This window comes from Heliangelus exortis, chromosome 11, assembly GCF_036169615.1.
Source record: "Heliangelus exortis chromosome 11, bHelExo1.hap1, whole genome shotgun sequence".
Classification (NCBI taxonomy): Eukaryota; Metazoa; Chordata; class Aves; order Apodiformes; family Trochilidae; genus Heliangelus; species Heliangelus exortis.
The window spans coordinates 15275325-15288803 of NC_092432.1; positions in this window are offsets into that span (position 1 = coordinate 15275325).

Genomic DNA, 13479 nt, shown 5'->3' on the forward strand with positions numbered 1-13479 from the left:
TCTCCCAGGTTTTTGTGTTGTGTTTCCTTTTTAAATCAGATTTGATTTATCTGATAATTTTGTATTACTAATGCAATTCTCTGGAAAAAACAAAACAAAACAAAAAAAAGGTAATGGAAAGACAAACAAAAACACCACTTTTAGCAAGACATTTCCCCACATCCTTCTCTTTACAGTCTCGGAGTTTCAGGGCAAAAAAGACAAACAGATAATTTAAAACAGTTTCCTTCTATTTATACATTGGTGGATTTACGTTCCACTCAGTGAAGTCTCTACTGAAGTCATGTTCTTGAGTTCAACTACAGTACTCCGGTGTTTGAAAAAATAGTCTTGCAAAAAGCCATCAGTCCAATGTGATTTAAAGCATGCTGTTGTGAAAAAGAAAAGAAGAATGTTGAAGAGGGCAAGAAACAGAAAAGGGCAAGTAATATGTAATGTGGGAGAAAGAAAAAAACAAAAGGCTAAACTGAAGTGTACCCAAGCACCAATCTGAAAAGAACTGTGAATCAACAAATCTAAAAGAAGGTGACTCTGTCCTGATGGAAGAGCCCAGTCATAACTTTACACTGGTGAAGAAACCGCATGGAATTTCGTGGATCTGCTCTGATTAACACTGTGCCAAATGATATCAGACCCAGTTCTACTGAACACAAGGCAAGAAAAATGTCATAGAAAGACCCACTGTTCTGGGCAACAAGAAGCCCTGTACCATCAAAAGTCATGGTCCCATTCTTGTTCAGCACTCCATTTGCCAATGGCTTGAGCTATATATAGATAAGTAGACCATCGTTGTAACATCTACATGATTACAAGCTGCACCAAAGTAGAGCTTTCCAGTTTTGTAAAGGAGGCTTTTTTTTTTTTTTTTTTCTCTTCTTGCAGAACAAAGAACAGTCACCATTACATATCCTTACCAGATTTATGTTACTGATATGATTAGTACAGCAACATATGATGCCAGTAAATACTGGAACAGAGCAGTAGTGGAAAAAAAGGAGACAAGAATCCTAATGGATGTCTAATCCTTCACACAACAGGACAGAGGGAGATGCTGTAGATACATATCAGGGCAGACAGCTATTTTCTTTCCCTTGGCTGCAGTTGAAAAAACTTTTTAAGTGTTTTAGGAACATCCTGAAATCATATAGCAGAGTTCATAGCACAGACTGTAGAGCAGCAGCAATTGCTGCACCACAGGTGGCTAGAAAGGAAAAAACTGCCCCTGTAAGTGAATCAGCAGAAGTTTCTGGGCTGCATGCATGAACTCTCCTCTCCTGACAGGAATTAGTTTTTGTTTTGCAGAGGTTTTCAGTCGTCACACAACAAGGCATCAATCTGAATCTGGACAAGATCTAGGAAAATGTGTCCACATTCATGCAGCCTGAACTCAACCTTCCTGCCTATGACTTATGACCCAGGAAACGAGACAGAAGTCTTCAGAGATTCCGAGCCAAGGAGAAAATACCAGCATGAGAAATTTCTGCTGTGAGAATCTGGCTCTGGAAAAAGCAAATTCCCTGACAGCAAAAAAGATCTAGCATTACACTTGATCTTCAGCAATAACTCAGTTTCTGAAGTAATCTTGCCCTGGCAGGGGGATTGGACTCCATGATCTCTCGAGGTCTCTTCCAACCCCTAACATTCTGTGATTCTGTGATTTCAATCAAACCTTGTGTCCATGTCAAGAAAATAAGCAAGGAATTAAATTGATAGAATGCATTATATAAGCCTAGAAGGTAAAAAAGGTACTTCTGGAAGACAGTAAGCTCTCTTATGTGACCTGAATAAAATTTTAAAGAAAAAGTTCTCTACTGAAACTCAGAATTTTTTTTTCCTCTGATCTGTCCTGAGGGTTTTTTTTTCCTGAGATGAAAAAAAAAAGGCAAGAAATATGCATTTAGCCTTATTTTATGAACAACCATTCATCACGTTGCAGAACAAATAATACTTTATCCCCTTCACTACAGGCATATTTGTACAGCCTGAAAGTTGCTGCTGCAGCAAGAGGACTGTGAAAGTGTTTAGTCTCAGTTCAGAAAATAAGAGTGTAACCCAGGTGCTGCCTCTATCCTTCTGATATCTATCTCCATGTATCCCACAACCTTAGCTTGTTCTTTCCTATCCTCCCTAACAGTAAATATGCATTTTATATCACTGAGATCCTTCAGCCCACAACTTGACTGGTTATTACCATGACAAATGAGATTCAGCAATAGTAAACACAATAAATCAAATCCACTGGAATAACAAATACATACTAATCTGGCCTCTCATTAGTTCCTTATCTTTTTTCTTTGTAACTCTGAAACATTTCCCTAATTACTTAGTAGCTAATGCTTTTCTAGTTAAAGAAGTTACTTGAGGTTCCCATTAGTCTTCATGTTATTTTTGCTGCAGAAAGCTGTTTAACAGAATTCATGGGTCTGTATAATTTACATTGGCACACTCCTCTCTGCTCTGCTGAAATAGAAAAAAAAATCTCCCAGATCACTTTCCCAGGATTAATCCTGATTTGAACTTACCCCAGACCTCAGAAGACATACTCTTATGTCCCGACGTTAGAAGCAAACTACCAGATGCAAATAGAGTATCTGAAATAACAAGTGGACAAATTCCATGAAGAATACAATTTTTTTTCTTCAGAGAAAAGCAAACTTTGAGTGAGTATTTTGGGGATAATTTTAATCTTGCATACCATGACTCCAAAATGAATAGCTTGACATTTGCTTGGGAAAGCTACAAAGAATGTTGGATACTAGAATGCCATGGGATTGCCATACCACAGACCTTGAGTAGTAGCAGAGGGAGCAGCTTCTGCACACCCATCACAAAGGGACTGTGGTGGCTACTGCAGTGTATCACAGCATGCACACTGCAGATAGCAGATTGAAGTGTGAAGATCACTGCAGATCATTAGAGCTCACAGCTCCTTTTCGGATTTCCTCTCTGTATTTCAAGTTTCCAGATGAATTTTACTGAGCAAAATAATTGTTTTGAACTCTCTCTAGAGGCTGGTGTCACACCTCTCCCAGCCAGTCACTGGCACCAGAACAATAGTCAGCAACACAGCAGCTTGCAGGTGCCAACAATAAAACCATTTGAAGCAGTAATCCTCTGCATGTCAATGTGTTTAACATCCATCTCAAGCATCCCATGGTCTGCATGAAATGTTAATCAAGTAGAATTGAAAACTGGCTCTCAAATGGCATAGCTGCTACAGCTGGATAACAGGCCAGGTGCCAGCCAGAAGCTAAAGTTTCATTAGAAGCTATTTTAACATTCATTTGTCTGCAGGGACAACAAGCTTAGCAAACAATTGGATTTTTGCTACAGCCTCTGCCAGAGTGACTCTTAGTTCATGGCTGAAGTTAACTTTTTACAAAGAACCAACTGCACACTTTTCCAGTGCAGTCAACAGTGAGCTTAACCAGAATCAGAATTCCCCAGTGGCCTTTTTACAAAAGTTTTACTTTGTTGATTACAATTTCACTTCAGCTGTTTATGAGAAGGGATAATTTTTAACAGAAGCTGCATGATTTCGTGTTCTACTTGTGACACCAGCACATCAAACACAAATCCTGATGGAACAGAAGGCAGCTCACAGCCTTTCTTTAGCAGGCAATACAGGCTTTTTTAAAAAAACAAAAACCCCAGAAACAAAAACTGCTGAGAGTTGGTGAGATTTAGATATTCTGGACTCATTCATCTGGGCTGTGGAGCTGGGTGGGATTGCGTGTTCTGATTCATTTCATCACCTAGGGAATGATGTCCTGCATGCCAACAGCTACTCCTTAAAAAGACCTTGTTGAAAACTGACAACTGCTCTGAGTCTAAGCCATGTGAGATGGGCAGGTTTTGGGTGCCTGACAGGCCAGTTCAACTTTGGCATAGGCAGCTTTTAGTTTTTGCTGTTGCCTGTGATAGTCTGAACAGTTTTCAAGGCAAGATCTTGTCGGTGTTTGCTCATCTGCTCCTACTTTTATTAATCAAAACTGGTAACATTCAGCAGACATGTAACATCTGCACACTGACACCAAATAAACATTGAGGAAGAGAGGGCGATTTTTTAGACATTTTACTAATATACTTGAGTGTATAACAGGTAAGTTGTATTTTAAGATCTGTTGGTTTGCTGAAATAAATCCTGTGTCAGAAGTCAGTGTTCATGCAGAGCAGCTAAACCTTTGCTTGCATTAGAAAAGCAATCTGCCACACCTTTTGTTAGGGCTGTTACAAAAGATAAACGTTATCTGTCTTTCACATGTCATTTTCTTTGCAAAAGCAAAGGATTAATTTCATGTCATTCTCCACAACTGCTCAAATCAGAAAAGTACTCATCACACATGAGCCCTTCTTGTTTGCAATAAGTATTTTACAAATTACTTTGCTGCAAAGCAAGACATAGGTGCCTGTTTCTGTAATCTTCTAGGGTATAAATACATTTTATGTACTCAAGGCAATGATACATTCAAAACTTACTGGTATTGTTATTATTTATTCTTTCCCTTCCCAGAGCATCACTCATTACTGGGTTCATTTTGCAGATCCTGTGGGCATGGATCTATCATATAATGAGCACCTTGTCAAAATCCTCAAGCAAATGCTAAACGAGTTAGTGTCAGCACTTAAAGCAGCTTAGCAGTATTAGTACCCAAAGGTACACAGGATAATTAGCACTTCCAGCACTGACAGGACCCAACTTTACCAAGTATCTCTGCATTATATTATGCTGCCCAAAGCAGAATCAGCAGCTTGCTTGGAGCTGAAGCTGGGCTTGCTAATGTGGGGCTCTTCTCTGCAGAGCAGAGGTGACCATTGTTTTCTCTCCTGAAACAAGGGCACCACCTCCTCTTTTCTGCAAAGCACAACCTCAGCGTGGATGTATGGGACACATCACTAGTTCTGGCTGCAAAGTGATCTACAAATGGGGAAGATAATGCATTCCTGCACCACATTAAAAACAGAAATAATAAAAGATAACTTGGTTTGAAACATTATGCATGGGATATTTAATTTTAGTGAAAAATACATTTTAAAACAAAAACAATGGGATCCTTCTGCCTCCACTCTGAGGTGAATTAATTCTCAGTATTAGTGCAGAAGCCCAGTGTTAAGAAAGAGCTCTTTGTATTTCTTATTATCCTTGTTGAACTTTGTATGACTTTAAACTTCACTCCTTCCTGTATGCAGTTTATTTTGTTTAATACCTGGTTTGCTAAGCATGAAGACCTTAAGCTCTCAAAAACTCTGACAAAATGATTGGGGGAGTTCTTTTGTTTTTTTGTTTTCTTCCCATAAATAATTTATTCAGTAAATGACAATACCAAGCTTCTGAAGTGGTTTGAATCTTGCTCTTCAAATATAAATATGGTAAACTAAGGACAAATGTGATTGCTTTATTGGATTGGATTCTAAAAATATTATATAATTTTCTTAATTAAAAGAGAAGTTTTATAAAAGCACATGGAACATAGCAGGGATCAGAAGGAAGGAAGGAATCCTATTCTAAGTCAGAATTTGTCAATGATTCCCAGTTGCCACCATTGTGATGTCCCTCACCTGCTTTGTGCCTCTGGTTCTGTGTCTATATACTGTGAAAAAGTTTGAAACTGGTTAAAAGATTGTTATTGTGAAGACCGTAAGAACTGCACACAATCTAAATATACTGACATCTTTCACTACACTGCTTGTTATCAAGGATGTAGCCTCATTATTTCTAGTAATCCATACAGCACATCTTAGCGTCTGTATCAAGGGAAGAGAAAATTACTAAAAAATTAAAAACACCAACATGAAGTACCATTAAAATCACTGGAACCAGAAAGTACATGGAATCACAACTGTTCCTTTTATCAGTTTTCTCTTTCAAATAATACACTTGGTGACAAGAGGCTTAGACAAACATGGCATTAGTCTACCAGGTAAGACTCTGATCTGCTTTGCACCACAGACTATCCCAGCCATCTCTAAAGAAGAGAAATATACACAGGGATAAACAGGGATTACATTACAGCTCTTCATCTTCTATGATTCAAATACGAGCACTCATCCCTCAGCACATTTGTATTCACAGACTTTAGAGCAACAGAACCCCACTTTGCACCACAGACAGCATAACAGCAAGACTGTAAATGCACATGCAATGAAGGAGGCAGAACTCAGACCCAGATTAGTGGATTCTTTGTTACTTCATGGCACTCTGCTGGAATTTACAAAAAAAATCTCAGGGTTCTGTTACTCAGTATGGGAATTCAGCATAGAACCATTATTTTAGAAGAAAAACTGGATATTCAGGATAAAAAGAAAAATCATCAAGTCACTGAGTAATTTTCCCTGCCAGTCAAGAGGGTTTTGCAGCTCGCAAAATCTTGAGTGAACCCTCAACTAGGGGGTTTCTTTATGTATAAGTAGAATTTCCTATTTTTCTTTCTTAATTTCTAAATTAAGAAGATATTTTCTTAACATTCTAAACATTCTCCCACTTCCTCTTCTGAGTTCCCTTATTATTTTAATTATGAAGTATTTGCTATAGGAAAGATATTTTTTCCTTTCCCAGAGTAGCAGAAATTTGGCAGGAGAAACATGGCTGCAAAAGCAGTTGGACTAAACTGATTTCTGCTGCTACTGTCTTCACAACAGGTCATTTACTCCAGAAAGAGCTGAAAACCTACCTGTTGGAAGACAGTTATATGACTGGGGAAAGACAACAACTTTTAGGACATCATGAAGTGCTTAATTTATATCACACACTATACTTCTATATCACAGAAAGCACTCAGTGAGGACAGAATATGTAACAGTGATGTAATTTTAGAGAAGCTCCCTAAGAAGCTCCTGGAGCAGGTCCAAAGGAGGGCAACCAGGCTGGTGAAGGGACTCCAGCACAGATCCTATGAGGAGAGGCTGAGGGAGCTGGGGCTGTTCAGCCTGGAGAAGAGGAGGCTCAGAGGAGACCTCATCACTCTCTACAACTCCCTGAACAGAGGGTGTAGCCAGGTGGGGGTTGGTCTCTTTTCCCAGGCAACCCTCAGCAAGACATGAGGGCACAAGAGGTCTCAAGTTGTGCCAGGGGAGGTTTAGGTTGGACATTAGAAAGAATTTCTTTACTGAGAGGGTGATCAGACATTGGAATGGGCTGCCCTGGGAAGTGGTGGATTCTCCATCCCTGGAGATATTTAAAAAGAGACTGGATGTGGCACTCAGTGCCATGGGCTGGTAACTGCAGCGGTAGTGGATCAGGGGTTGGACTCGATGATCTCTGAGGTCCCTTCCAACCCAGCCAATTCTATGATTCTATGATTCTAAGAAACCTGCTATCAAAATTCATAGGTGTAACCAGTTATGGGTTCTTGCAAATACCTAACTGAATGAAAGAGAAAAATGAGGAAAAATAAACCTACAACTACACTTTCACCTGTTCCTGTCACTGGTTTGATAAAGTGCAAAAACATAACACAAACAGGTGCAAAAAGCACAAAACAAGTTTGCTGAAGAGAGGCATAGTGGGGGGCAAGGTAGGAGGCAGAGTCCCATGGCCCCTGTTATTTCCTTCAATATTCCTTCTGAAACCAGAACTACATTGGGAATCTCAAGCTTCCAAAACACAGTCTTTTCCCTACTTAAAAAAAGGCCAAATGGGTTAAATTAAAATTTAAGGAAATGACAATAATAATCCTGGACTGCACTGATTAATGCCAAGTTTCTGCCTGGAACAAATTTCTGTGGTTGTGTATTAATCCCCTAAAAACAGCATAGGAATGTTGACAGCTGTAATAGTTATTCATACTGGTCTGTTACTTCCACAAAGTTGCTAAAACCTTGCATCCAATTATCCATGACTAATCATCATGCCTAAATAAATAAATCAATAAATCCCCACCCTATTTCTTTCCAAGAAAAAAAGATCCAGTATCTGTCTGTAATGCCAGGATGGGTGATCTTGGACCACAGGCCCCCAAGCTCTTCATCAGTGCAACGTGAAAACACAGGACTGGGTGAAATCCTTTTGGGTTCAGGGACACTGGTGGCACAGAGACATTGTGAGAAGGCCCCCTGTGAAAAAGGGCCTCAATTGCTCTCTTTCTGCCTTTGAAAATCTGCACATGACCTAATCCAGAATTCTCCATTGCAGGTGTTAACCACATTTCCCACAGAAGCTTGTGGTATCAGTATTAACCAAAAATCCTGCTGAAAACATAGGTTCAGCAGAATAAAAGACTGACAGTCTTTTGTTTGAAAAACCTCATTTTATCTGGTAGGGCCAGATGACATTTGATTATGACCAGGGGTGTCCAAGGGTGCTGACAGCTCCCTTGAAAATATGTGACTCTGAATTCTTTTTAAATGAGGTTATAGTGCACATCACTAGAACTGCTTTAACATATGCTACTGATCTACACTGGCTGGTACAAAACAAGGTATTTCTTTGCTTATGATATGTGGCTTAAGGCTGCAAACAGGAAAATGAGCATACAGTGTTACAACTATCATGCCAGGAGGCTTAACCAAACAATGCAGAGGGTTAGGAGTCTTTTGTCCTTTATTAATTAACCAGTTTCAAATCAAAGGAGCAGGGGATGCAGAGCCTGCAAGGAAAACTGAATCAGTGGCCATTAGTCACAGAGATAGGAATTTCCATATTTCAGGCTTAGCTGCTATAAGGAAGCAGAAACAGGATGGGGTAGTGGTACACCAAAGGCAGATTTTATCTGGAAATTGCCTGGGATCTTAACAGATTGTTTGACCACACCAAATAAAAGAGAGAGCAGAAAGACAGCTCTTTCTTTTCCAGCAGAAAGACATTAATGGTGATTTTTCTTACTAAACACAAGCTACAAATGATGCAGTAAATGATGCAGTAATCTGAGGTTAAAGATTCAATACCTCAGATTACAATCTGTAACTGTAAACTACAACAATATATACACTATTTCAACTTGTAGACAAAGAATACTGATTCTTAAAAATATTAAATTATTCTGGTTCGTAATCCTAAATTAAAAATTATTAAAAGCCTTTAGATTCAGCTACTTCAACAATGACAACTTATTCACAGAAATAATCAGAACCTGTTAAATATTTCCGAGTTAAGGGTTGTCTCCTGTAATTTTAACTGGATATAAATGAGAATAGGGACTAACATCAGGTTAATTCTTTATTTTCCTGAGAGAAGTCATATTCTTTGGAAAAAAATGTTCTGAATTTCACCTACTAATAACTGAGTGTAACTACTCATGGGAGCTAACTGTTGACAGATCTGTTAAAATATCTCTTCATTGGGTGATGAGGTTAGAAAGGTTAACACTCATGTAGAAAAGAAAATAATTACAACATTAAAAGGCCCTTTGAAAGCAAAAAGGGTACCTTCACCTGTACTAGTGGCTTCAGTGTGCAAGTGGGCAAAGACTTCTCTGAACAGAAGAATATGATGAACAGAACTTCTTCTGATGAACAGAACCTAAATGTTTGTTTTAGAAAGGAGCTATATAAATTAAGCTATATAAGAATAATAAACAGTGCAGGAAAAAGACAGGAGTTTCTTTTTGGCTAATCTCATGTTAAAAGAAAAATGAGATATTCACTAAAGAGCTGGAAGACAGAAATTTTAAAATAGATGTAAAGGAAAGTTGGGGAGAACATATTTATTCCACAAAATTTACTGCTGCAGATAAAACTGAAGGTAATACTTCAGCTGCCACAAATTAAGACCAGTTATGATATCATCAGGAATCCAAACACTAGTTGGGAATTTTGCTTAGCAGTTTTCTAGCCCTCCATGCTGTCCCCCCCCACCTCCCTCACAAAAGAAACCAAATCAAATGAAAGACTCAAACAGTTTAAGCAGCCCCAGACTTCAGGGAAGAAAATCAATAATAAAAAAGAAAACTAAAATATAAGCAGGTTATGTCAGAATTATAGTTCACAGATATTGGGTTTTCTCTCTGAAACATCTGGCTCTGGCTACAAAGACTTCAGGATTACATTCCTCTGAGATAGCATGGCAAGTTTAGCTTTTTGCCTTTATATTGTGTGTATTTTGCTTTTCTGTCTCCCTATCTGTTAGAGACACAGTCAAAGCTTCCTGTGTTTATGGAATGTCTGCAAAACCCACCAGTTTTTTGGGTGGAGAAGACTGACCACAAGTACCAAATGTTCAGAAGTTGCCTCAAAATTCATCTGATGATTAAAAACAGGCTTTAGGAACAGAAACCTTTCTCTCTTCCTTCCCTAGAATCAGTGGGTGATTTAAATACATGCATTTTTAAAAATGAAGATAAGTGTGTTTTGGTTTTTTTTTCAACAAAGAAAAAATAGAAGAAAAAAATGTTTCCCCTAGTAACAAGAACTTAGATTATATCAGCTTTGAACTTGGCAAGTTCTGTTTCATTTGTGTTTGGATCTCAGTTGGGCATCTTCTCCCACTATGCACACACATGCAAATCATCTTCAGCATTTTCTATGGAGAAGCAGAAATAGCAAGCAAAATCCCAAACACCCTCCCACTCTGCTCAAAATGCTCACTAAGCCTTTCACCAGTCCCTTGACAAAGAACCATCACACCAGCTTGAGCTTCCCCTTTCTAATACTCTCTGACCAGAGAAGTTAGAACTGAGTGAAGTCTGGAACAGAATTTGCTAGAACCACAGCTCAGCATCCTCAGCCAAAAAAAAAAAAAAAAAAAAAAAAAAGGAGAAGAGCACCAGTGCTGCATTGATTCTGCTGAGAGAAGGCACTTATACTCAGGTCTCCTACATATGAAAACAGGGATGCAGTTTCTGGAACATCTTTTCCCTGGAAGGTCTTTTCAGTCCCTACTCTACTTTTATGGCTTCCTTATTTAGCTGGAGACTCCAGCCAGGTGTACAAAAACATGTTAACATGTAATACTGAGAAAATAACTATTCCACTTTCCTCTGTACTTTTTTCTGATGTAGTGGGAAAGAAAAAACTTTTTTTTAAAAAAGAGATAAGCCATTTTTCTTTGCAAGGAAACAGTACAAAGCTCAGCACAGAACTGCTGTAGGACAAATCCTGATGAGACTGTGAAACCAGTAGCTCTTTCCCCACTGCAGCTTATCACCTAACAAATCTCAATGAGATGCTGCCCACTGTTATTTCTTTCTCATTGAAATGAAAAGCTTATTGGACTCAACAAAGAGCCACAGGGAACAGCCCTACAAACTAAATTTATGATCACAAATATTAATTCTCTCCTCTTATTCAGAGAGATTTGCTCATACAAAACAGGGGTAGGAGCTTGCAATTGCCATTTAACTCAGGAAGTGAAGAACATGTTCAACTGAAACTGTGGAGAAATTTTAGGCATGAAGAATATAATTGCTCACACTGGACTTCAGCTAGAAGACACTTGCAAAAAGTGGCAGGTAGTTTATACTACAAGAGATACTGAATGTGACATGAAACAGAAGTCTATTAAGAGCCTTCAGTAATGACATGCCAAGGAAGGAAGATAAGAGAATTTCAGCTTCACATTATCTGTCAGCTCCATTTTCCAACCACTGCTACTAGTGTCTTTGCCTCTATAAAAACAGGAAAACATTAAAAATGGTGGATTTTAATCAACAAAGCATACAAAATCACCATCAATTGTAAAAACTCTGGAGCTGAAGCAGACTGGTTTATTTGCTCAAAAATAGAATAGAGCTTTAGCACACAGAACTTACCCTGAGGGTAATCTGTGTAAGGCCCTCCTCCTCAGATGGTCTAATATTCCTTTTTACAGTCTTGCAAAAAGGACTGCAGAAGCCAAAAGTATTCTTTGTTAGAAGCTAGGGAGGAAGCAACTTTGATTATAAAGGGTAGAGAGGGGGAAAAAATAAAATCAATCTTTCCGTTTTTCAAGCACTGCTTTTTAAAAAGTCAGTTTTACTGAACTCCAGACATTGCTCCCCTAGCAGACTGCCTGTGGAGCCATTCATTAACTAAGGGTATTTTGGAGCAGCTGGATTCCTTTAATACATGAATATATAAGAAATTGGTGTTACTCCCTCCCTTTCCCTCTGTGACTTCTCTTTGAGCTCTTCTCAAGTGCCTCGGCCAACTTAATTAGTCCAGTCAGACCCATTCCTCTGGCACCAGCATTTAATGGCTCTGGTCGGCAGACAGATATGTGGGGGGAGGTTTCATGTGGCTTAATTTTGTAATGAGAGGGAAATTAAAAAAAAAAAAAAAAAAAAAAAAAAGGAAAAAAAAGGAAGGCCACCCCCGGAGGAGGGGGTGCCACCCATCCATTTGAGATACAAGCAGAATGTGGGGTTACTTGACCGCACACTTCACACTTTCACTTCTGCAATGCTGGAGCCAAAGTGACAACTGGCAGCAGCCAACAACAAACTGCAGAGTAGCAGTTTACTTGGAGATGAGGAAAGAGACAACAGTTATGGAACAGTATTCTTGGACTATGGCATGCCAGGAGATGCAATGCGGGTTTTGTGAAAGGCACAAGCCCAATACAATAACTCTTTAACTACTTTATTACATTATTTTTTTCCCCATTTATAGTCATGTGAAAGGATGAGAGAGAGCACACCCTAAAGACCACAGAGGCTCTGCAGTGGCCATTCTGTTTTACATGAAATATGTTCACATCCCACAATGCTGGCCAGCAGCATAGGCCTCTAATAACTTAATAAATCTTTTTTTACACCTTCCAGCCTTTGCTCTTACAAGGGTATTTTTTAGAATACAGGTATTCTTTCAAATGTTTGTGCTTCTGGAAAGCATATATTATAGCTCTAAAGAGATAGGCCTTCACAATGGCAAGACAGATGAAAATGATGAGAGATTCATTCTTCTGAAACAGGCATCAAAGGTAAGAGAGAGAAACAGCAAGAAATGAAGCACTAATGAAGAAGGGCTGGGAAACCAACAACAGGATATATGTAAGGTAATAAATTTTTCTGAGACTTCAGTTAGATTACTCCCAAACTAAAACTGTCTGGTAAACAAAATGATTCATAACTAGGTTATCTCATGATAAATTCCTGTTGAAAGAAACCAGTTCTGTAACACAATTAGGAGTGATAAGAAAAGAATGATCCTCCCACCTGTGAACAAGATGGGTTTCACTGACTCTGTCTTCCAGACACAAATCTCTTCTTTTTGGCTATGTTTTCAAGCAATACAACTTATTTATTGAAGAACCAGTGTGATTTTTTGCTAAATAGCTTTTATACTAAAGACCTAATCGGAACAGAACATTTGCCTTCAAGAAATAGTGCAAAATCCCCTTATGGGATTCAGAGATTTTTATCCCATTGTGTTGTCCTTAATAACAGAATTTGTAGGCAGAACTAATTCACAATACTTCTCACTTCTCTTAGGGTATATAAGTACAGTGCAGAGCAGATGGAATCAAAAGTTCTTTGCTTTGACATTGCTTTCAGTACTGTTGGTCACTGGGAGACATAACAGGTAGACTGAGCAGAATGATGATGACAAAAGAGACAACAGTGGAGA